We start from the raw sequence: 24,763 nt of genomic DNA on the forward strand, positions 1-24,763 counted from the left end.
CTGGACATCAGTTTTTATGGCTAAAACTGATTTCAACTTTATATCTAAACATCACATTCTATAAAGAGGATTCTGTCCACAAAATAGAACTGTGATTATAAATTGCAAATTGGGGTATTATATCCGACATTCATCATCCTTAACAGTTTACAAAATGGGCAAAATAAAACCCCAATTCATATATGCACCTATATACTACAAGGCTAGCCTAGCAGTTAGTTGAAGCTATCAAGGAGAATATTTCAACGCTAGAAGAGCAGAAAAGTTGAAGCTGCCATGAACATGGATTATGGCACCAAGGTTGTTACCCAGATAGGAAGAGAAACCAAGGGCCAAAAGAGCGACATAGAGAAGCATACGTTCCTGCAACAAAAAGATCAGCAATTGTTTCTTTTATTAGTACAAGAATTTATATACAAAGTGTAAGCTAATAATGCAATGATATTTTGGAAACTTCCTTATTCTCGTTTTTCTGAAGCAAGTAATTCCAATTTGTAATTGATATACTTTTCCAAGTTTCTAGAAATGCAATGATATGCATGCACCTGAAGAATGAAAATAACATACAAATTGTATCTAATAATGCAATGATAGATTATATACCTCTGTAAATGTAAAAAAGTCTTTTTTCAGCCCTACAAACCACCTCCATCTCATTAGCAAAGACTGTCTTTCTTAATTCCTACTATGAACTGTGAAAGTTGTGGAAGTGAAGAACATTCATGTTCTTCCAGAAAAAACTCCTCAAAACCAATTCGCAAATTCTTTCCCTCTTTCTTTATGCAAGACTCATTCACATCACTCCGCCAGAACAAATCTCTACAATTTGCACAGAGCCCTTCAAAATCCAGTTTCAAAACCCTCCTTCTTCTTAATCTTCTTATCCATCTCACCCAGATTGATCTGTCTCAGCAATTTGGCCCCAGAGTACCTGTGAAACATGTCCCAACTGTAGTCTTTCTCACAGCCATTTTTTGGTCTAAAACCTTTGAAGCACCTGCATGCCATAGATGGAGTGATTAAAAAAAATTTTAAAAAAAAAATTGAGCCAATTGTGTGCCTCACTATTGTACGATGAAGAGAAGATAAACAGAAAAATAATCATTACTATACTAGAAAATCAAGCAGGACTCCGGATACTCTCCCATCTGTCCTGCAGTTTCAATACATTTTAATGAAAGGAATTTAGTTCTGTTGCAGCCATCAGCTGGTATGAAAAAGGCTACATTACTTCCCAATGAAAAGTTAGAAATATGAATCATGCATGATTTGAAGAACATGTGATGTGATATGACAAAAGCATACAAATAAGTAAAATGTACTCAATGAATTGATCATCATATGTGCATAGTGTACATTGGTAAAGAGAATACCACACTTAAAATAAATAAATATCTAACAAAGTCATATGCATAATAGATTTCATTTCAACTGCTCATATGGTTTGCTACTTGTTTATCATTATTTCTTGATACAAGAGGAACTCAATTTCTTTAGCCATCAAAGGTAGTAGCCAAGACAGTGGCATTTTCAGTTCCCAAGCCAAATTTTGACATAATAACATCATAGTTACTTGTATATTTCAATTGAAAGACAATCAGAAACAACATGACTACTCTATAACACATCCTGCCACGCATATAGGTGTATTTATCTATGGGATTGTCAAGCCTGGAATTAAGAGACTTACTGAACTCCCAAAAGCTTGCACTGCATGCTTGTGTCGCTTTGTAAAGATATCCTTTGCATATTTATAAAGCTCCAAATCAAGGTGGTTAAATTGCCTTATCTGCTCGAGAACCACTTCAGAAACCTGAAGTCGTGCCTGTATTAAATTGAATGTCAAAATGTCAAAGAGAACTTGGGAAGACAGAACCTGAATTACAGCAAACTACGTTAACTACAGCTACTCAACACTGCAGCACATTTAAGTGCTCTAAAGGCAGGTCACAAGGCAACAAATCATAAAACATAGAATTACAAATTGATCAAATTAAGTAGATCCAAATGGTTTGGCACTCATCCACCAGCTGACTTGTAACTTTTACAAAGACTACAAATCACGCAAAACCAGTTTGAGATACCAATAAAAGAGTGAAATTAACCACAACCCAATATCAAAAAGACCATAATCAATACATCTGTTAATTCTGAGAGCACAGAATGGTTGAAAGAAACAATATCACTGACAAAATTTCAGATAAAAAGAATAAAAAAATAAAAAAACAACAACAAATCAAATCAGTTAAATGATTAGAATACCTTATCTTCAGACTGCCGTTGCTGCACCTCGATAACAAAGGGGGGCCAATGCAGTGTACCTGAACAGGACACAATCAACATTCTCCAGTGAAAACAGTGCATTAGAAGAGGAAAACCCTAAACAAAAACACCTGATGAAATATTTTGCCAGTAATACTTTTCCTGACACAATTACCATTGAAACACAATTTACATCTGAAAACCAAAAATGGAGTGAACATATAGCAAACAAAGAGAAAATTATAAAAACAGAAAGGAAAATCCCATCTTGATCCTACTTTCTTTCTTTCTTTCTTTCTTTCTTTTTTTCCCAACCAAACAATCCTGAGAAGATTGAACCCAAAACAATCCTACTTTTTCTTTTCCATCTGAGAGAATTACTTCCGGATACAATCAAATCAATGAATCAACATAAACATTATTGACGAAGAAAAATTACCATTTAAGGAACCCTTGCACTCCAACCAAATAGTAGCCAACTGCAAGACAACCATAATAAACAGAAATCAGATAAATTGGAACTCTTCTGTGCCAATGAAGACAAAATACGACTTCAAAAAAAAAAATTTAAGTAATTGCTAGGCTAGTGGAACACCAGTTATCGATACTTGATCATTAATCAGAATGATCATCAAATTTCCCTCATTAAAACTGCATTTCTAAAAGGGTCACCACTTCCCCAATTTCAAGTGACAATGGCTGAGCCTAATGAAGAGTGATATATCAATTCTCAGTTTTCTCTTGTGCAAACTGAGAAAGAAATGAAAGGGATAAATTATATACACAGCCAAATCATTACCGGTGAAAGGGATAAATTTCTGGCATGTCTTCACAACAAAGTTGTCAGACAGATCGGTGTCATCTTCTTCACTGGAAAATAACTAGAACAAGAAAATAAACATCGTGAGAACCTACATCTGCATTTCTTTGATGAAAAATGGACTCGCAATAAAATGAGCAAGGATATTACAAAGATATAGTCGTATAGTGACAGACTGAAGCACATAAAGATCAGAAGTTGTGAATCAAGTTCCTATCTCATTGTCCTCATTGTTGTGTGTAAGGTGGAAATGGTTTTCAAGATAAATAAAAAACGAAACTAGGTTTACAGAACCATATTCATGGAACCACCTTAGCCAACTATCAGGTTCTTAATCAAATCTTCAGAGACACCCTAGTCTCTAAGTGCAAAAGTGGATCTTTAACTCAAAAACTAATCTAAGATAACAAATACCACACCATTTTCAGAGCAAAGAATATATACCTTGAAGGATGAGTAAAGTAATATTGCAGCGAGGAAAAGATTTACTGCCTCAAACCTCTAGAAAAACAACACAGTAGGTCATTTCAGAAAGAGCAATACAAACCAGAAACCAGCACAGATAGACAAACACACACACACACACACACACACACACACAAAGGAGTTATATTAACCTGAAGTGTGACTGTTCCGAGGAGTATCAATGTCAACCTAAAGATGATTGCACCAGCAATACCATATGAAAGAACACGAACCTGTAGTCAAACGAGCAAACTATTCACAATTCCTTCAAAAACAATACCTACATAGAAATTTTGAGAACATATGGAACACAAATTAGAATGCTAAAAGGATTACAAAAGACCTGATACATAAGTGGCACTTTGAAGTACTTGAAAATCAGAACAAACACAAACAAGTTGTCCACTGACAAACTTTGCTCCAGTAAATACCTGAAAATGTCCCAACACTTGGTAGATGCAGCAAATGATAATAACATGTAGACTCACTGACAAACACAATACACAAACCATGCAGTCAGATGAAAACTATCACCAGATCAAACTGCTTGTTCCCTATTCTTTTGAATTAAACACTATATATGTTTTCACCTACTAAGGTAGTCAAATGACTAAATGTTTAGAAAATAAAAAGAGCTCAAACTTTCTATCAGCTACTAACAAGATCATAAACCACACATTTCTTCATACCCGGCAAAAAACTCGGTTGCCTTGCAAACGCCGTCTTTAAAACCCACACCAACTCCAAATGCTACCGCTGCACACACCTAAAGACAACTAACATCAATATTGATCAGCACCGTCGACATCAACAATTTTGCAATTAAGCTAAAAGATGCTTAGCAAAAGAATTTCCTCACTTGATTTTTCTTCTGAATAAAACAAGAAAACAGAAAGACGAAACGGAAAAAAAAATGCAGCAAACTTTATGAACTTTAGATCAAAACCGGACAATCAACATGTGCAAGAACTAAAATCAAACACAATCAACAGGCATCAGCTAAAAATACCACAGATTTAAGCCATTCAAAGACAAACCCAACTCAAATACACAAGAATTAAACAAAAAAGACTGAACTTTAGATCAAAACCTGACAGGAAATCAGTATTGGTGGTCACGAAGAGGAGAGAGAGGACCTACAAGACTAGACGTTGGAGAACTAGCTAGAGCTGGCTCAAGTTGGAGAATGACAAGCTCAGGTCCGGCGATAAGCTCCAGGTCAGATCAGATCTCAAGCTCGAGGTCTGGTGAACGAGATCAGGGACTCAGGGTTAGAGAGCGAGGCAGGGGAACACGGGGTCAGAGACTGAGGTCGGGGACTTGGGGTCAGGTTGGAGGCGGCTCCAGTCGGCTTGGGTCGGAGAAGGAGGTCGGGACTCGACGAACTTCAGCTTGGAGAATGATGAGGTCGACAAGGTGAGCTGCGAAGTCATTAGCTAGGGTTCGAAATTTTAGAGAAAGCGGAAAAAATACGAAGTGTTGGGGGGAATGAAATTTTAGTCCCCGCGCGTTCTCAAAATTTTCAAAGTTAGTCCCTCCGCAGTTTTAAAATTTTTTCCAACAAAACCTTTCTCATCGGTTCAGTTAGTGACTGATGTCTATAATAACAATAGAAATCGGTTTTTTCACAAACTGATGTTAAAACGATTTTTAACATCAGGTGCAATCCTGACCGATTTAATAGTGGCGATGTCTAATGACATTATTCTAGTAGTGAATTGAGTGAGATCCACCCACTTATAAGTTATATTTTATTTGTCACTTTTCCAATGTGGGATCTTTCCTCTCCAACACGCCCCCTCACGTGCAACCTAACTCTAGGTCTGCACGTGAAATTAATTAATTCAAATTCACATTGAAAATTGGGACACAAGCCTCATATCAGAGACTTGGTCAATACAATCCAAGGCCCACATTCATTGGACACTTGGTAATTTCAATGGCAATACAGGGAACCCCAATTTGGGCTCATGATACGTGCCTACGTAGAGACGCAATTGGAGAATGACCCGCTCTGATACCATGTTAAACAGCGACAAGCGTGGCCCGTGGCCCACCATTGTACCGATATTGTCCCAACTTGACCACCCAATAGGTGTTGGGTTTTAATCACAAAAGGCCTCGGTACAATTGGGTGAGATCCACCCACTTATAAGTTATATTTTATTTGTCACTTTTCCAATGTGTGATCTTTCCTCTCCAACAATTGGAACATACAGTCATTGATCTGGAAGAAGCTGCCTTGTCCCGAAATTGCTTATACGAATTCTGTGCAGACTTAGCAAACTTCCTCTGGTCTGAATTAGGAAGAAAAAGAGAACTAATAATTTTGTCTCCTTTCAGGATTATAAAAGAAATCAGACAAAATAGAGTATGCAACAAGACAGTGCACCTGAAGGGTCGTTGTTCAGCTGCAAGAACCTCCGCAAATTTTCCCCGTGATATAATTTCTTTGTTGAATGCAATCTTCTCATACAGTTTTCCAAGGTTAAACTTCCCTACAAACAGAAAACTATATCACAACTACAACTTAAAGAATTTAAGGTTGTGTTTGTTTCATAGGACTCTGATGCCCAACCTTAATTTCTATAGGAGTCCAGGACTACCATAACTTGGCTTAAGCTAGATTAGTACCTGACTTATGTTTGGTGCTGACAGGGACTAAGGAGCAGACCAGCACCACCCCGAATGATGGCTTCCAACTCCAAGCAGCCTCCGTGGACCCAGCATCGAGTCCTGGGTCGCCCCCAGCAACACCACCTGCCCAGTCACCCGAACCCAACTCGCCGATTTCACCCTCATCCCCAACCACACTCTCCGTCGGCTCATTCAGGAGTGGTGCGTCGCCAACTGCTCTTTCGGCATGGTTCAAATTCCGACGCCGAAACAACCCGCCTACTCGACCTGAGTTGAACAGCGAGGTGCTCGTGCTTCTGGTAATTTTCCCCCTCGCAAAGTCCGACAACGATGCGTTGATCGAGAACCTCCTGGCCGGGGTGTGATCGAAATTCTCTGGAACCCAATCGCTCATCCGAGGGCTCTGAAAATCGGAATCAAAGCCTTGTTCGTGTTGTGCCTGGTGAAGCAGATGCGTGAGAAAGCCGTGTTAGCCGGAGCGCCGGAGATGCTGATCAACACTCTTGCCGACTTCAAGAAATGCGACTCGGAGAGAGCCCTGGCCACCATAGAGAGCTCCTCTGCGAAGAGTAGAAGGAGGCTTGCACAATCCCATAGTTTTTGGTGGGTTTGTGGTAGAAGGTGTTGGGGCCACTGTTGGGACTGTGGAGTTTCATTAAAAATAGTCCTCATTGCTGCCAAACATGGGATAACTGGGATTAGACTACATAAGGATGTCCAATCCCATCCAATCCCATGTAAGGTCTTAACTAAACACCAACGAAAGGGTATGAAGACTTTTAACGGCAAACAGATAAAAAAGATCACGAGTATTACAAATATCTATCATGCATTTAGATGTGTCTGTCTCTGTGCTTTTACCAAGGTGGATATAGATCACTTTGATACTATAGAAGCAACTTCCTCTTTTAATAGTCACACTCCTATCAACTTTGTTTTTTTCTCCAAGTCAATTATATAAAAATATATTCATATTCACCTATGACAACTCCAATGGAACCAGTTAAGGTTAGACTTTCTGCAACAATGGCATCTGCTGCCATAGCCATATAGTATCCTCCACTTGCTGCCACGTCAGACATTGATGCAATGACCGGTTTTGATGCAGCCAAAAGTTTGATTTCCCTCCACATCCTGCAAACCATTAAATCACTAACACATCTGGTAACCAGTTAACTGCATGCAGACAGAGACAGCGTGACAATTCTTCTGCCAAACAGTATTTGACAACACATTAGAGAATTATATAGTTTAGGATCACATATGTTACATTAATATATATACTAGCACTTACAAATCAGAAGCAAGGGCATCACCTCCAGGGCTGTCAATTCGGATAATAGCAGCCTTTGTATCTTTTTGATTCTGGAGATGGACAAAAGAATATCATAAGCCGCAGACTAAAGATTGGAACAAATCATGATGCAAATAACCTCTTCTCAGAGTTCTCAATTCCAAAACACGAGATATTACATGATTAACCTATGAGCTTAAATTAGAAAGACCACAATACCTCTTATACTACGGAACTTCTCAATGAACTGTTCTCCAACAATAGATGATCCGGGTAGACTAAAAGAACCTCGTACACGACTAATACTGCCTGAGGCTCTTATTATGGCTATCTTGTCTTTACCGCCTGATAAACCAAGAGTCCATTTCCGGACCTTAGAATATTTCCTGTTGCAATCAAGAAGAAGGAAATGGTAACCGATGGATTTTATCTATCAGACCACAAGATATTTCATCATACTTAAAAATTCGACATTTGTATATGAATCACCACAAACCAGAAGTCACATACTGAAGACTACCTGTAATCAACCATAGGAAGCTTTTTCTCTTTTTGTACTCCAAGTCTTTCCTTCAACATTGAAGTAACCTAAAAGGGATGCATATTACTTAAATGCTTCCTGAATATTATCACATAAAGAAAAAAGCTTTCAAGAACAACCACTCCCCTGATGACTTTCATATCAAATTTCAACAACTGACCAACTTAATTAACATATCCAAAATTAGTAACCCGTAAGAACCCTGCATATTGTAAAACAAGTTAGACCAGGTAATTACCCTTGAAGTTCAATACACTCTGACAAAACCTGAGGAGGATGGAGGGAAACTGAGCTATAGACACTCTCAACTCTCTGTAAATATACTTTCTACAATATCTGAATCCAAAATATATCAATATAGCCTTCTAATTCCCTAGTTCTCTAAATGTTTGATCTATGGAACTGATATTGGTTCTCTAAACGTTAAGCATACCTCATCATCATACTGTATGTTTGTGATCCAGCCCTCTTCTTTCAGCTTTTCTACTTGGTACACCCCTTCATTAACAAACTTCTCAATATCTTCTCTCTTTTTTCCTGCAGAAAAATTTAGTTAGTCAAAAGGTGATTTAAAGACCACAACATTAGCCAAATGCCAAATCTCAAAGCACCTCTTGTAGAAGAAATTATGTCCAGCCAGTTCCCATATATGTTATCGAGCAATGCTGTCAGCATCTCACAATTTTTTTCGGACATGGTCGTGCACGCAAGTTGGTCACCAGCACTTCTATATTTACCAATCCTCTCCACTTGTGGCTCAACTCCAATTTTCTCAAGAATGCCTGAAAAACAAAATTTCATGCAAACCTCAGTTAGTAAGTGCTTTCAGTCATCAGTATCCAGACAAAACCGTAACATTCATATTTTGAAGTTAACATATAAATGGGGAGAAGAATACAAGAGAAACTGACCTCTTACAAATGATGCCTGAAAGCTGAGACCAAACAAAGAAAAATAAGCACTTGGAGGGGCATAAAATCTCTTGACAAGCAGAAGCAAGGTAATACTCTTTTTCACTACAAGCAGGTGCATATGCCACAACAAACTTACCTGTAACAATCCATATAAGCTCAAATGCACATATTCAAACACAAATTGAAGTTCGAAACACATAATCACAATTTGCAATATTTAGTCAGTGCCTGATTTCTAGAAGTCCAATCAATATATGCCTCGAAATTTCTTACACTTTACCCCAACCATAGTTCAAGCTCTCAATTTGAAGATACACACTAGCAATTCGAGGATCATATGCAACTTTCACAAAATTCTCACAAATTTGAGGCAGCGATAATCCACTAGAGAACTGACTCTTTAACTAATCAGTCATCTGGAAAACCAAAAGCCACAGCTCTTTCAAATTCAACACCAAACACTGTAAATACAAATCAAAAGCGAAAAATGTGAGAATGGATCAAAACCTGGCCTCGCAATGTCATGGTCAAGACGGTTCCCTTCTTAACCCGCTCCCAAGGATAAGCAAAAAGCATGCGAAGCTTGACGACAAAGCTCTTCAAGAGGCTCGCCGCTCGGTAGCGTTGGCATTCTCGGCGTCGATTTTAGCCTTGGGAGCTGAAACGGCGCCGTTTTCTGTTGATTCGTCTGGTTTGGTGGCGGAAGGCGCCGAGGGAGAGAAGTTCTGTTTCTCCATTGCCAAATTGGTTCGTTCACTTGAGCCGTCCCCAACTGGCTCAAGTACTAGAACGATTTGGCATCTTCTTTGGCGTGACAGCATTGTATTTTTCATTTCCATTACAATTCCGTTTCCTTTGTGGTTCAAATGTATCACCGGCTTCGCCGTCTCTTGCTGGCAGCCGCCATTGATATAGCCTTGCAATCCATTCACTCCACTCTCCCCGTAACCTTTTACTTTCTCGCCTTTGCAATCATATTTCCCATTACTTGCGTCTTTGTGAGCAACTTCATACACTCAAACTACCCAGTACCTGCTCTCATGCTCGAGCGATTTGGTATCTTCTTTGGCCTCACCGCCTTCTTCATAGCCATTATCATTCCATTTCCTTTGTGATTCAGAGCTGTCATCTGCTTCATCTACGTTGTCTCCTAGTCTGCAATATTGTGCTGTAATTACAAACATGCCCAATAAGTAAGAACAAACTCAACCAACAACTAGCAGTTCAAAGTCAACCTTCACAGTTTTTAGGATTGACAAGAAAAATTAATTAAACTTGTCAAAACTCAAAAGAAATAAATTTAATATAAGAAAAATAATATGTATTTTGTCATATTGTAATGTTCGACAAAATGTTTGGTCAGATGTCTTTCAATTTTCTTACTGGAGGGGTTAGGTTCATGTCCCCCCCTATCTAGTTAGTATTTCTTCTTTCTTCTTTTATTAATAAATTTGGGGGGAATTTTCCTCTCTCATTAAAAAAAATGTTCGACAAAATGTTGTTTTAAATCCCTTAAGGATCTCTGTTTGTAATAGTTATTTTGATCATTAGGAGAAGAAAAAAAAATTGTTGTGTATCTGCAAGATCCGAATACCTGGGACTAGATGTTCCAGTCTCATTAAAGAAATGTGTTCACCATCATTTTTCTTCACACTCCAACTATTTCAAGATTACATCCGTATATAGTGAAATAAACAAGTGTCATTTCTAGCGATGATGCCAAGCCAAACTAAGAATAAGTAGATTTTCTGAACATTCAAACAGAAAGATCTGCAACAAAGACAGAATCTGACGTCACAGTTCATACAATTAATAACAGACCTACTCTGTCTCAAAGTTCATTATTTCTCCAAAGAGAAAATTATACAAATAGTACATGAACTAAGACCCACTCTTAACTTCAGTACCCGATTTTGGTACCCCAAGTTTGAAGCTCAGCCCAACAATAGTACACGCCGTCCATAACTGTGTTAAGAGCTCAATGTCACAGGCCGACTTTATACGCAACGGATTTAGCCCGTGAGGCGCCAAGGTTCCTCTGAACCAAGGCCAGCCTATCTTCCTTACTTTCCTGATACTTCATTTTTGTTTTTCTTTCTGTGTGCTTCTCTTGTCAACTTAACCCCCTTCGACATCGTCCTCTTGCTTGTTGAGGTTTACCAACGAAAGCTACTCCCGCATGAGTCTCACATCTTGTGACTAACCGATCGCTTCCTTGTGTCATGGTTGTCTTCCAAGACACTCGCCCAACCGATAGGCTTTCATGTCATCCCAGCTTGAGCCAACCCATTACTGACCCGTCGATAGCAAGTAGCATGACTGTGTACCGAGACCAAGTTGGCATTCACATTTCTTCCATGAGTCATTCACACTTCATCACTTCGTGGGCATCTCTCGCACCACCCACTCAGCTCCAAGACAACACATGTCTTGCATATTTCACCTCATAGGCATCACTTATGCGACCCACTCAGTCTTCAGCTCAAGGGCAACCCATGCCTGCGTACTTTGACCTTGTGCGCATCACTTACACACCTTACTTGACAGCACGTGCCCGCTTACTTCATCTTGTGGCATCACTAGCACAACCCTACGAGCTTATAGGCAACACTTGTTTTCATCCTGCACCTCATGAGCATCACTTGTGCAACTCACTCGGCTCGTGGACACCACCTGTCGTCATATTTTGCCTCGTGAGTATCACTTGTGCAACCCACTGGGCTCTTGGGCTACACATGCCCTCATACTTCGCCTCATGGGCATCACCTAGACAGCCCACTCGGCTCATGGGTAACCCTTGCCTGTATACTCAAGCCTTGAGTACCAACCTGACAAGCCATCGAGGCCTTGTGGCTTTTCCCATCTAACAAGGCTACCATGTTCTCTTCTTGATGACTGTCATGACTCCAAGGCATACTCTAGCCCGTAGGCCAATCCTCAAGAGGCATACCGTCTTGCTTGTTGGCACGCCGCTCGAGTGAGCAACTCAACATTGATGCCCCTCCAAAGCTTCCTTTAGTCTAGCACGGGGTCTCCCCCCCCCCCCCCCCCGTGCTTGCTGGCATCACTTTGCTTTGGCCAAGGTCGAACGACACATGCCCACGTTGCTTGCTCCGTGGCCAATGAGCACCACGAGGTCCCGACATATCTTCCGTAAGCCCACATGTTTGTCTAACGCCGATGGCATAAGGATCACCCTCATTGGAACCTCGTCCCTGACGTTGACCCGCAATATCAGCCTTTCGGCCAATACTATCCACGAGACTTCCTGACTCATGGAAACATGTGTCGCCCCTTTCTGACGACACATGCCTGGCCCCCTAGGCCCCCACTTGTGCCCGGGAGAAGCTCACTTAGTGCCCCATGAAGGCCAGCACCGGGGGTGGTGGAGAGCTTGACACCATGTCTCCCCCTATAGAGCATATCTTGCTTACATGAAGCTGGCAGGAGGAAACATCAAAATAGCCGAGGAGACTAATTGTCCATAACTAATTCACATAAAATCTAAATGACATGCTATCAAGTGCGTTGAACTCGTTTCGACGTCCCGGACATTTCTCGTGTTTTGAGTTTTCCCAAATTCCAAGCTGAAGTACCTCGAACCGGAACTTCCACTTAATTACGACAATGCCACTCATCATCACTTTAGCTTCAAGCTCGCCCTTGGGCTTCCAAGGCTCGCCCCTCTCGGTATCTCCCTTATAAAATGTCACGATAGCACTACTCTTAAGTGCGGCTCGTGACACTCAGCCACGTGGCAAAACCTGAAGGGTAATTGTCATTTAAACCCAAATTTACACACACTCTCTCTCTCAATCAAACCCATATTTAGGGATGGCAAAAATTCTCATCGGGTAGGGTATCCATTGGGTATTCGACCCTAACGGGGAGAAATTCGGGTGAAATCGGGATGAGAATCCCCAGTATTCGAATTCTGAAATCGAGTACGGGGCGGGGATAGTATTTTGATCTCCATACCCATACCCACCCAATAAGAATAATCTGAAATAATATATATATATATATATTATATTTATTATATGTATTTTTGATATTATTTATAAATAAATATTTACATAAACTTCATCTTTTTGTCCATACTTAAATTTTGTTAATATTTAATGTTCAAAAAAAAGAAGATTTTTTTAAATAAAAGATCTTTAACAACATGTCAATTTTCCTTGATTGAAAAAAAATACATTTTATTTTGGTGTTTGATTTTAACTTCATATTTTACAATTCATAATTACTTGCATGAATTTTTATATAATAAATTAGTAATATTATTAACTGGGATTGTAGCGGGTACAAGGACCTAATCCCCAATGGGGACGGGGATAGGGAATCCCCAATATCTTATTACCGGGATTGGGGCGGGTAAGGAGATGAGGAATGAAGTCGGGTACAGGGATGGTAATTTAATCCCCTTACTCTACCCTCCCCATTGCCATCCCTACCCAAATTCAACAACTCCACCCAAATCACAACCAACTCCTCCACTTCGTCCGCCTCCTCCACCACTACTAACCCAAATCGCAACCCAAGAAATTCCAACAATCTATGGAATCGCAGTTCACAAACACAATACACAATCAAATCCTTCACAAACTTTATTAATTTCTCTCTGAAATTCGTAAACCCTGTTGCACAAAGTGAGAGAGAGAGAGAGAGAGAGAGAGAGAGAGAGAGAGAGAGAGAGAGAGAGAGAGAGAGAGAGAGAGAGAGAGAGAGAGAGAGAGAGAGAGAGGAGGGGGGTGAACAGTGAGGGAATACATGGCCGACCCGAAAACCGACGAGGTCTTCAGCAGAATCTGGCTGGTCCCTTCCAAGAGCAACGAGCTTTTTGCTCAAGAGTCAAGACCAAGGCTCTGTGGGCTCTGATGGGTTTGACAATCTGGAAAAGCCTTCTTCTTTCGCTAAAACTTTGACACAGTCCAACACCAACAATGGCAGTGGCTTCTCCGTCCCGAGGTACTGCGCCGAGACCATTTTCCCGAGGGTTGACTACTCCGCCGACCACCCGGTGCAGACAATAGGCATTTATTGCGCCAGAATCTGGCACCCCTTATCCTCATTTGCTAACGACTGGGTAGAGCATGTCATGAACTAGAAGAAGCTCATCGCCAGCGACTCGATTTTGTTTCTGTGAGCCGAAAACAGCGGTCTCCGTGTCGGGCTTCGACTGGCCAAGCTAGGATTGCCGGCGGGGTCGTAAGAATCGGGGTGGAACCACAGCGGTTCTGGGGAGCGTCAGTTTTGCTGTATTCGGGGTTGTCGGTGTTTCTGAAAGATGAAGAGAACAAATGGGGAGAAATCAAGGAGAGAGAAACCAAATTGCAATGAATTAAAAATATAAAAAATCTGGATTAAGACATGGAATGACCAAAATATCTCTCAAAATGTGTTAATTAAGTGGCACAAGACTTAACACCATTAATAACGGCATGTATGATTGTTGGGTCGGGTTTCAAACTTTGGATACCAAAGTGATAATTTTGCATAATCAGGTACTGAAATTAGGAGTCTACCTTAATTCGGATACTGTTCGTATAATTTTCTCTTCTCCAAAATTGCATTACTGAAGCCGACAGTTGCTGCTTGAGAAGCAGCATACCTCTTCATGACATCAACGACTTCTAGCTTCATAATCTCTCCCTTCTTTGATGCGGCGTTGCAAAGATAGTAAAGTGACCCAATTGCATAACTCACCTACCAATCAATGATTGTGTCTTTGCTACTGGTCACCCTCTTTTTTTTTCTTTTTTTTTTTGTATCCGCGCGCAATATATTTTCGTTTTATAGGTCAGCTTGGTTGGGTATTTGCGCTGGACTTTGGTGCAGCAGTTACGTATCGAAACATCCTGTTGTCATTCGGACTAAGCCCTTAGTTACTTGCTATTGATTTTGATGTAATGGTTGTATTTTGATTCATATATTTTTTTTCCAAAGTTTAATTAATAGTGGAAGACGCTACACCTATAGCTCAAAAAAGAGTCGATTGGATTTGGATCTGTAGTATATACACTAGTATTGGGTTTGTGTTCTTACTATTCTTTGGCCACAGTCATCTTTGTGTCTACATTTAAAGTTCAATTTGGAAAATGCTTGGGATGTAGATGAAAGTGTGATTGACCAACAGTCCCGCACTACCACTAGTACTACTTGGGCACAACAGAATGCAAAATCTACAACGAAAAAATACCTACTAAGTACTAATTAACCACCATTGACAACGAAACAATTTACTTGTGAATTAGTTACTTCATAATTATACTTTCATGTTAATGCACAAATGTTTCTATAATACCCGAGATCTCATAACAACAAGAACGTGTAGTGGAAGCCCAAGACACACAGAGATATAACATGACATAAACTTGAAGAAGAAAGCCCCAACGAGCCAGGTTACAATACTTCGGCCGCGCTGGGTGATTAGCTAGGACCTTATCTCTTAACACAAATTATTGTGGGGTACGTTCTATGGTTCTACCTTCTACTAGTACGGACCTTAGTTCACCGAATTTTTGGCATCATGTGATGGACGTTTTATGAAATTTCCTTTCATTTCTTCGTTAACGAAATTTTGGACATTTTGACCAGACCAAAAAAGAAAAACTATTGGACGTTTTGGATGTCTACTTTTCTAACACAATCTCCCTTCCTCTCTCACATTTTTATAACAACAAATTATTCTTTTATGTACAACGTCTCATCTTTTTAGTAAGACTATCGGATCACTAAAATAGTCTAATAATTTGTTAGATCACTAAATAGTCAAATTTCTAATAAATTATTGATACATATATCTTGCTTTTATGTAAGTTATTCGCATGACGAAGTCCTCTTAAAAATATGATGTACATACATTAAATAGATAATTGAAACTTAAAAATAAGTTTTTCACTTTTTCTTCACCTTTAAATTCATATACAAAGAGTGATTAATCATAACTTTCTTTCGGTGATGAGGAATGTTAATTCGTATGGGCTGGAATGGCCTTCCCGATCCTTTAATTTCGTCGTTGTGCATACCGTTGACCGTTGCGGTTGCCGATGCCACATCGGCAGACCCTACTCCCAGGAGTCGGCAACATACCGACTCAATATTAGTTAGTCGTTCCCCTAAATGCTAAAATCCAGTCATGGGTCCACCGACTTGTCGGTCATTTTCTTAATCACGCTATATATGAAGCCAACATCAGCACTCCTTTCTTCACATTCGCTTGCTTTAAATTTCCCCTTTCTTCTTGGCTTTCCATTTTTCCTGCCACCAAATTGCTGCTAGCAAAATGAATTTTTCTGCGGCTATTACCAAACTGCTGCAGCCAGTTCAGAAATTTAGCCCATTTCATGGTCTTCCAACTCCTCGCGACCCAGAAGCAGTGGTGCCCGATCATCAAGTACCACGGCGCCAAAACTTGGACTGGGCTAAGATAATTGTGGTGTTTAGCTTGGCATCAGCAATCGACATAGCTCTCCTATCAGTCCAAGTTCACTCCCAACTTCCTATAATCTTCTACTTTCTCGAGCTTGCTATCTTGCTTGCCTTTACTAGTTTCTTCACAAGCAATTTGGTTCATTCAAACTGTCCACTAGTCGCTCAGGTGCTCGAGCGATTTGGTATCTTCTTTGGCGTCAGTGCCTTCTTCATATCCATCACAATTCCGTTTCCGGCTGTCTGGTTCAAATGCATAGCATGTTTCATCTACGCAGTCTCATGGCTTGTGATATTCTTTTGTAATTACTTATGTGCTTAATATGACCAAAACATGAAAAATGAATGAGTTGGCAAGAGGGTCGATCCGTATATAGTAAAACTGGTCAATCACCCCATAATTAAGCACTCTGTCGATCTGCAACTTTCCCATGTGTTTCGTAAGTCATATTTTCTTTTCTGTTACTGTGATAGGGCTACTTAATAGACGCCATACAGGCTTCAATCAAATAGATCTTGATTGATTTTATTTCAAGTAGTACATCAATATATATTTCAAATTTATACTCAGTAAGCAAGAGTAAATAAACCAACAATGCAACTCCTATTTTTCCAATAATATAAACCAACAATGAAACAATGAGGAAGTACTAAACTTGCATGTAAGATTTTATTTTTTTGGTTGATGAAACATGCCATCTTTTTTTGGGTTCACCAATTATGTAAAAAAAAGATGCGGCACTTCGTTTCCTTCAGTATAAAACCCAATCCCCTCACTTACAGGCCGGTAACATTGAAATAGCAAGAAAGACATGAAATTGAGTCACCAAACACGACACACCTTCACTAGTAGCACTTTGAAATTGAGTCACCAATTCCTCCAACAAAAGTATAAATATATGGCCAAGTGAAACATTAGGTTCAACTCCAGCATACAAAAAGCAAAGACCAATTGTGTAAAATTAGAAGAAACAGTAGGAGGGAGGTAACCTGAAGGTATTGCAGCCTTGAAGTTCCATATCTTCCAGTTCGCTCTTCTTGTCTCCGATCATTGGTAAACATTGTATGCTGTTGTTCCTACTCATAAAGTTGAAAACTTTTTGTTACTACTACAGTTGTGCACTTCTGCTAATACTTGACCCAAAACACAAATAACCAAACCACTGCAAAAGCAGCTCATATTTGTCTTTCACTGTTGAATGAACTCGGAGTTTCTTTTGGGCGGAACTGAGTTACATAACAGATTGAACTCATACAAATAAACATCGTAGTAACTGTTACCTCAGATAGGAATTCTGAAAAGGAAGAGCCTCTGATTTCCTTTAGGCCCTGTACTTAGCATAGAAGAGTTATCCCCCCGGTTTGGCAACTTTTTTGGAAATGATGCAAAAAACAGACGTCTCTGTTGAGAATAGAGACGAAAATGGGGACGTGGAAAAGTGGTGGTTTGTTCCTCGTGAGGAAGGGTGGTGATTTTGGTGATCTGTGAATTGGGTTACTATTGTTGGCCCAATACTTGGCAATGGACAACGCCGGAGTTCTTGACGATTTAAATTTCTTAATGTACAAATCTCAACTGTCGTTCAGTTAAATAATGTTTTGAGAGGTAATTGAAAGGGACTAATTAGAAGGGGGAAGTGTGTGATTAAGTTGAGGCTTGACTCTCCGGTGCCCATCGACACAAACATTGCTGCTCCGGGGTCCATTATTGTCAAACATTACTGCAGCTGAGGTGGTTCAAGTAGTCTATTTCCTCATTTCCTGACAGCTTCCCTACTCCCTTGTAGTCTCACACATTATAAAAGGAGATGATGATTCAAGAACATTACAACACCAACAACATGAAGTATACTAAAATTAATCTGAAGGCATTTGCCCTCCACATTCTTACGAAACTCGGCTGGATTCATCATCCAGATGAAGAAGAAACTAATCAACCACCGGTAGCTAGAAACCGCAGCTTAGACTGGGCCAAGATATTTGTTGTGTTTTGCTCAGCCTCCGCGATTGAAATGGCTCTCCTATCCGCCCAAATCCACTCTCAGCTCCCGGAAATCTTTTGCTTCCTTGGACTCGCCATCATAATTTCATTTAGTTGCTTCTTTGTTAGCAAATCCATTCACTATCTGATAGTGGCTGATGTGCTCGAGCGAGTTGGCATTTTCTTTGGGGTCACGGCAATCTTCATATCCATCACTATTCCATTTCCCTTGTGGTTCAAATGTGTCACCTGCTTCATCTATGTGCTCAATTGGTTTACAATCTTGTTTTGTAATTACTTCCATTCTTAGAATCTTAGTAGGAAGGAAATGAAAAACGTCTTTGTCACTGATGTAATTGTCTTCTTGTTTTCTCTCTTCCTCTAGATTCTGCTTAGCATTTTCAGTCTCATCAATGCATCAAGCTCTAGATTCCATTTGGGTTGAGGTTTAACAGCCCGGTGTACTCAGCTTAGTCATATTGTAACTTGATCAAACTGTTTGGGCCTCCACTTGTAGGATCTTGTTTGGGTCTCGCCTGCTAGCTTGCATGTATCTGACAATTTGAGCTTCACGACTTCTTTCGTCCTAAAGAATTTGAGTGATCACTGCTTTCTTGACTTCTTCGGATCAGAACACTTTCTGGCAAGCAACATAAAGCTTTCATTGAAAAAAAAATTTACATGGAGGAAAACCATTACTAGAGCTTGGTTTGTTATGATAGATTAATAACCATGGTTGATTATAACGAATAAATTGGCAAATTCCTGCTATGAGCAGCGACGCAGCTACGGTCATGGCTGCTTGGGCTGTAGTCCATGGGAGATTTTGAGCCAAAAGTTGCCAAATATAGGTATTATCCCAAATATATAAAAAAAAATAAAAAAATTATACTAATTGTCTAAGCCCATCAGTGTTCTACTCGAAGAGACTAGGTCTCAACATTTTGTGTCTCAATCACGGTCTGACTGTTTTAGAAGTGAGAATCACTCCCGCAACAGCAGCGATCGACTTCCTCAATCCTCATCGCAACTCTCTCTAACTCTGAGGCTCAAACGCTTAGGCTTGCCACCGACTCACCTCCACAACTCCACGTGACCATGTGTCACGGGCCGAACTTTGCAATGAGCAAAGCAGACCGTGTGGCACTTGCTAGCAAGCAAGTTAGCCAAGTGAGTACCTTGCAAGGAACAATGAAAGCCACACGATATTAAAATAGTGCTAGCACCAAGCAAGAACACAATTATATAAACGTTTGGCAACCACGAAGAACAATGAATAATCGAAAGGAAAGATCAAAGGGCAATCTCACGAGACACAGATGATTGAATAATTCCTCTTTTATTGATGGTAAGACAGCAAGGGAGGCAAAAGTACATGTGCTTACCTATACTAGTTCACTAGTCCAAACTATGCCGACTAGGAACTCCTCCCCCCAAAGAGCATATCGGCCTTACATGAACATGATAGGAGGAAACATGAAAAAGGTCAAGAAGAATAATGCTAAAATAAAATAAATTACATAATTTGTAAATTACCAAAACATCTCTAGCACACAAGCAAACCAACCAAAGGCTTGACCAATGACCTTGGACAAGGTTGCTTGCAGCATTGCAAGTGCGGCCCCTAACATCATCCCATACTTAAGCTGTCGGCGCTCTCGACGACGACTTTGGCCTTGAAGTCTTCAATCTTCTGCTGGAACTTATTCTTCAGGTATTCAACATTCTCCCAACTGGTTTCTTCATCTCCAAGACCCTTCCACTTGACCAGGAACTGCTGGCATGGGCGCCTTGACACTATGGTCACTCTCTTTGCTAGGATCTCCTCCGCTTCTTTTGGCTTGGGTGGTCTGATGTCGACGTGCTCTCAAACAGGCTGGTAGCATGCTTGATCTTCATGGTCTGGCTGGTACGGCTTGAGGTTGCTGACGTGGAAGACGGGGTGGACTCTCATCCAGGTAGGAATATCGACCTTGTAGGAGCATTTCCCCACTTTAGAAATGATGGGGAGCGGTCATTCATACTTCCAGAATAGTCGCTTGTCTATGGAGCGCAGGAACCTGAGTTGTTCCGGGAGCAGCTTGACAAGGACCATGTCTGCTGCTTCAAACTCCCTGGGCTTGCGGCCTTTATCTGCCCACTTCTTCATTCTCCCCGCCGCTTTTTCTAAGTAGGCTTGAGCAATCTCGGCATTGGTCTTCCACTCTTTTGTGAAGTTGAAAGCACGCGGATTCGCCCCTTTGTAGACTTCTTGCACAGTATGAGGCAAGAGAGGCTGTTGGCCAGTGACAATTTCAAAAGCACTCTTGTTGGTGGATGAGCTCTTCTTCGAGTTGAAACAAAATTGTGCAACATCTAGCAATTGCGCCCAATTCTGCTGATTGGCATGAACGAAATGGCGCAAGTATTCCTCCAACATCTCGTTGAACCTTTCTGTTTGCCCATCAGTCTGTGGATGATAACTTGAAGATATGTTGAGCTCAAACCCGAGCAACTTGAATAGCTCGATCCAGAATGTTCCTGTGAACCTAGTGTCCCTATCACTGACAATGTTTTGAGGCACACCCTAATACTTCACCACATGTTTGAAGAATAGGCTTGCTGTGTCTTCCGCCGAGCAATACTTTGGAGTTGGCACAAAGGTGGCATACTTTGAAAACCTGTCAACCATTACCAGGCCCACCTTCGGGAGGTTAGTAATAAAGTCAAGGGAGACACTCTCCCATGGGCGAGTCGGAATGTACAGTGGTTCCAATAGCCCTAGAGTCTTTTGACGCTCAATCTTGTCTTGCTGGCATGTTAAGCAAGTCTTGGTGTATTCCGTGACATCGTCCCGCATCTGGGGCCAATAATAACCCTGCTTGAGAAGTGTGTGGGTTCTCTGCCATCCTGGGTGACCTGCTCACAGGGTGTCGTGACACTCCCTCATGAGCATTCTTAGTAGTCCGTCCGCTCGCGGAACAAACACTCGTCCTCCTTTGGCCATCAATATGTCATCCTCCATCCAAAATAGACGGCTCTTCCCTTCCTTCACCATTTTTATGAGGGATTACGCCATGGGATCCTTCTCCAAACTCTCCTTGATACGTTGCTTGATGTCTGTGGCAATGATACTGCTCGACAAAGCGGCCAACACCTTGAGGGTGGCAAGGTCTGCCTTGCGACTGAGAGCATCAGCAACTTGGTTTGTATGCCCAGCCTTGTGTTCGAACTGGAAGTCAAACTCTGCAAGAAACTCCTGCCACCCAGCCTGCTTAGGAGTTAACTTTGGCTGGGTTAGGAAGTGGCTGACTGCAGAATTGTCCGTCTTCACAAGGAACTTTGACCCCAACAAATAGTGTCGCAACGTCCTCAAATAGTGAATCACGGCTAGCAACTCTTTCTCTTAAGCCATGTACTTCCGCTCAGCTTCCGAGAGTTTATGACTTTCATACACAAAAGGATGCCCCCGTTGCAGTAGAACACCTCCTAAGGAAAAGTCAGAAGCATCCGTCTGAACTTCAAACGGCTGATTCAGGTTAGGTAAGGCAAAGACCGGACCTTCCATCACGGCCTTCTTCAAATCTTGAAAGGCCTTCTCACAATCACTACTCCAGTCCCATGTCACTCCCTTCTTCAAGAGCTCAGTTAAGGGGGTTGTCTTCTTTGAGTAGTTCTCAATGAAACGTCGGTAGTAATTAGCCAACCCAAGAAAAGAACGTAGCTCTTTCACATTCTTGGGGTTTTGCCACTCCTTTATGGCTTCTACTTTCTCCATATCCATCCTGATTTGACCCCTTTCAATAACGTGACCTAGAAACTTAATGGTCACTTGCGCGAATGAGCACTTCTCGCGCTTGACATACAACTGATTGTCCCGCAACTGTTGGAACACCAGCTTAAGGTTATCTACGTGTTCTTCTAGGGTGGAGCTATATACCACAATGTCATCCAAATAGACTACCACAAACTTATCCAAGTACTCATGGAAGACTTGGTTCATCAAGGTGCAGAATGTGGCTGACGCGTTGGTCAACCTGAACGCATCACCAAGAACTCGAAGCCGCCATAATGGGTGACGCACGTGGTCTTGATTCATCGCCTTCTGCAATGCGAACTTGATAGTACCCCGAGCGAAGATCTAGCTTTGTGAAATACTTGGCACCACTGAGTTGGTCAAACAGATCTGCAATCAGAGGGATCGGGTACTTGTTGCGCATAGTGACTTTATTAAGAGCCCGATAGTCCACACACAATCTCCAACTTCCATCGTGCTTCTTTTGAAACAACATGGGCACACCAAATGGGGCTTTAGATGGCCTAATGAATCCTGCCTTCAGCAGGTCCTCAAGCTGCTTTCGAAGTTCCTCCAGTTCTGGGGGAGCCATTCTGTAAGGCGCTTTTGCAGGCGATTTGGCCCCCGGAAGCAGTTCAATCTCATGGTCCACACTCCTTCTCGGGGGTAATTCCTTGGGAAGTTGGGAGGTATCACATCTATATAGCTCTCCAATACCCCCTCGATCTCCTTCAGAATCACTTCTCCTTTAATCTCATCCCTTATCATGGGAACTGCTACACAGGTAGGCTCATCACGCTTTACGCCTTTCTTGAACTGAAGGGCGGACAAGAGCCGGGGTTCACTTGGTTGTTCGATTCTTGCGGGAACCACATACGGCCTTTCTCTCATAATTAGAAAGTGTTGGGCACTAGGAATGGGAATGGCTTTGTTCGCTAATAAGAACTCCATTCCTAATATGACATCAAAGTCATCCATCTGAACAACTACGAGGTCGGTCTTCCCTTGCCAGTGACCCAACTTGAATGATTCCCCTCGAGATAGGCCCGTTGTGGGTGAGGCCTTTGAGTTCACAGCTTTCATGCTGCCCACATCCTTCTCCAACTTCAACCCCAACCTCCGAGCTTCAGCTTCTGACACAAAGTTGTGAGTGGCCCATGTGTCAACCATCACGCTCTTGGCTCCTTTCCCATTAATACTACCATCTACGAACATGAAGCCTTTAGCTTGGGACTTTTTAGGTGATCATGGTTGTTTCTCCACCGCACCCAAGAATCTCAAAGCTCCCATGTGACCAGGTTCCTCCTCAGGCTCTTGCTGATCCACTATTTCCTTCGATTGAATATGAGCCTGTAGGGCAGAGAGAGCAGTCTTATGAGGGCATTCATTCACTCTATGAGGTCCTCTGCACAAGAAGCATGCTAGTGGCTTTGGAGCATACCGAGGGATTAAAAGGTCGAGGGGTGAAGACCCCTGTCGAGGCAACAAGCTTGGACGTTGTTGTGTCCCTCACGTTCACTATTCTCCTGTCCCTTCCTCCTGAGTTGGAAAATTTGGACTCCGCTCCCCCACTTCTACTCGGTCCAGGCCTTACATTTCTGTTGACATTCGTATTCGAAAACGGCGGAGTCTTCTTAGAAGAGTTCTCTTCGAATGTGTAGTCCGTCAACCTTTCAGCAGCAGCTTGTGCGGAGGCCAAATCTTGGACCCTCTAGCGCTGAAGTTCTGTCCTCGCCCATGGCTTTAAGCCTTCAAGGAAATAGAACAGCCGATCCTTCTCAGACATATCCGGGATGTCAAGCATGAGCACAGAGAACTTGTTCACAAAGTCTCAGATGTTGTTGGTGTGCTTGAGCTCCCTCAGTTGCCGTCTGGCAATGTATTCGACATTCTCGGGGAAGAACTGAGCTTTGAGCTCCTTCTTAAGGTCTTCCCAAGTGTCAATGGTGCATACTCCCCTTTGGATGTCATTATACTTGGTTCTCCACCATAGTTTCGCATCTCCCGACAAATACATTGTTGCCATGTTCACCTTCATCTCTTCCAAGTCTGGCTTCACTGCTCGGAAGTATTGCTCCATATCAAATAAGTAATTCTCAAGCTCCTTGGCATCTCGCGTCCTTCCAAATGCTTGAGGTTCCGGTATCTTTAACTTCATGTAGTCTGTCACAGGTTGGTTTCCCATCGCACGGATGATCAGGTTGAGCTTGGTACTCATCTCCACCAGCTCGTTCCTGAATGCATCAATGGTGGCTCTGACATCTTCTGCCATATTGTCCACCGTCACCTGGAGTGTGTCAAGGGCATCACTCATTGCCTCCATTTTCTCGTCCGAAATGGGAGTTTCTTCCTCATTTATCTCCCTTCCGCTTCCTCGAGCTTTACATTTTTCAAGGGCCACAACTCGGTCCTTTAGGCTCTCCACCTCTGTCATCCGTGCCGCCAACCCATCTAGGTCAACGCGGTCCAACACATTAGTGATATCAATCAACCTGTCGGGCACCCCCGCAAGTTCTCCGAGTTGCTGGTCATACTAATCGAATCTTTGGTGGTTTGTCATCTTGCATGTCATCGTAGTGAGCTTCTTGAGCCGAGTTGGCTCTGATACCAACTGTCACAGGCCGAACTTTGCAATTTTCA

At 41.6% G+C, this 24,763-nt stretch overlaps 1 long non-coding RNA gene and 1 pseudogene across 4 annotated transcripts; both read right to left on the minus strand.

Moving 5' to 3' along the window:
• Positions 1–224: 224 nt before the first annotated feature.
• LOC112176563 lies at positions 225–5,025 on the minus strand. Of its 4 annotated transcripts, none has more exons than XR_005803880.1 (9): positions 4,688–5,025; positions 4,237–4,313; positions 3,700–3,780; positions 3,527–3,583; positions 3,062–3,143; positions 1,691–1,825; positions 1,114–1,153; positions 604–997; positions 225–363 (listed from the first exon to the last, which is right to left on the minus strand). It is a non-coding gene; the product is annotated as an uncharacterized LOC112176563 (long non-coding RNA). The 4 variants fall into 4 exon arrangements; XR_005803878.1 differs by having other exon boundaries at positions 1,109–1,153; XR_005803879.1 differs by lacking the exon at positions 1,114–1,153.
• Positions 5,026–6,574: 1,549 nt separating this feature from the next.
• On the minus strand, positions 6,575–10,071 carry LOC112177284 (annotated as a pseudogene).
• Positions 10,072–24,763: the final 14,692 nt, after the last annotated feature.

Source organism: Rosa chinensis, chromosome 7 (assembly GCF_002994745.2).
Source record: "Rosa chinensis cultivar Old Blush chromosome 7, RchiOBHm-V2, whole genome shotgun sequence".
NCBI lineage: Eukaryota > Viridiplantae > Streptophyta > Magnoliopsida > Rosales > Rosaceae > Rosa > Rosa chinensis.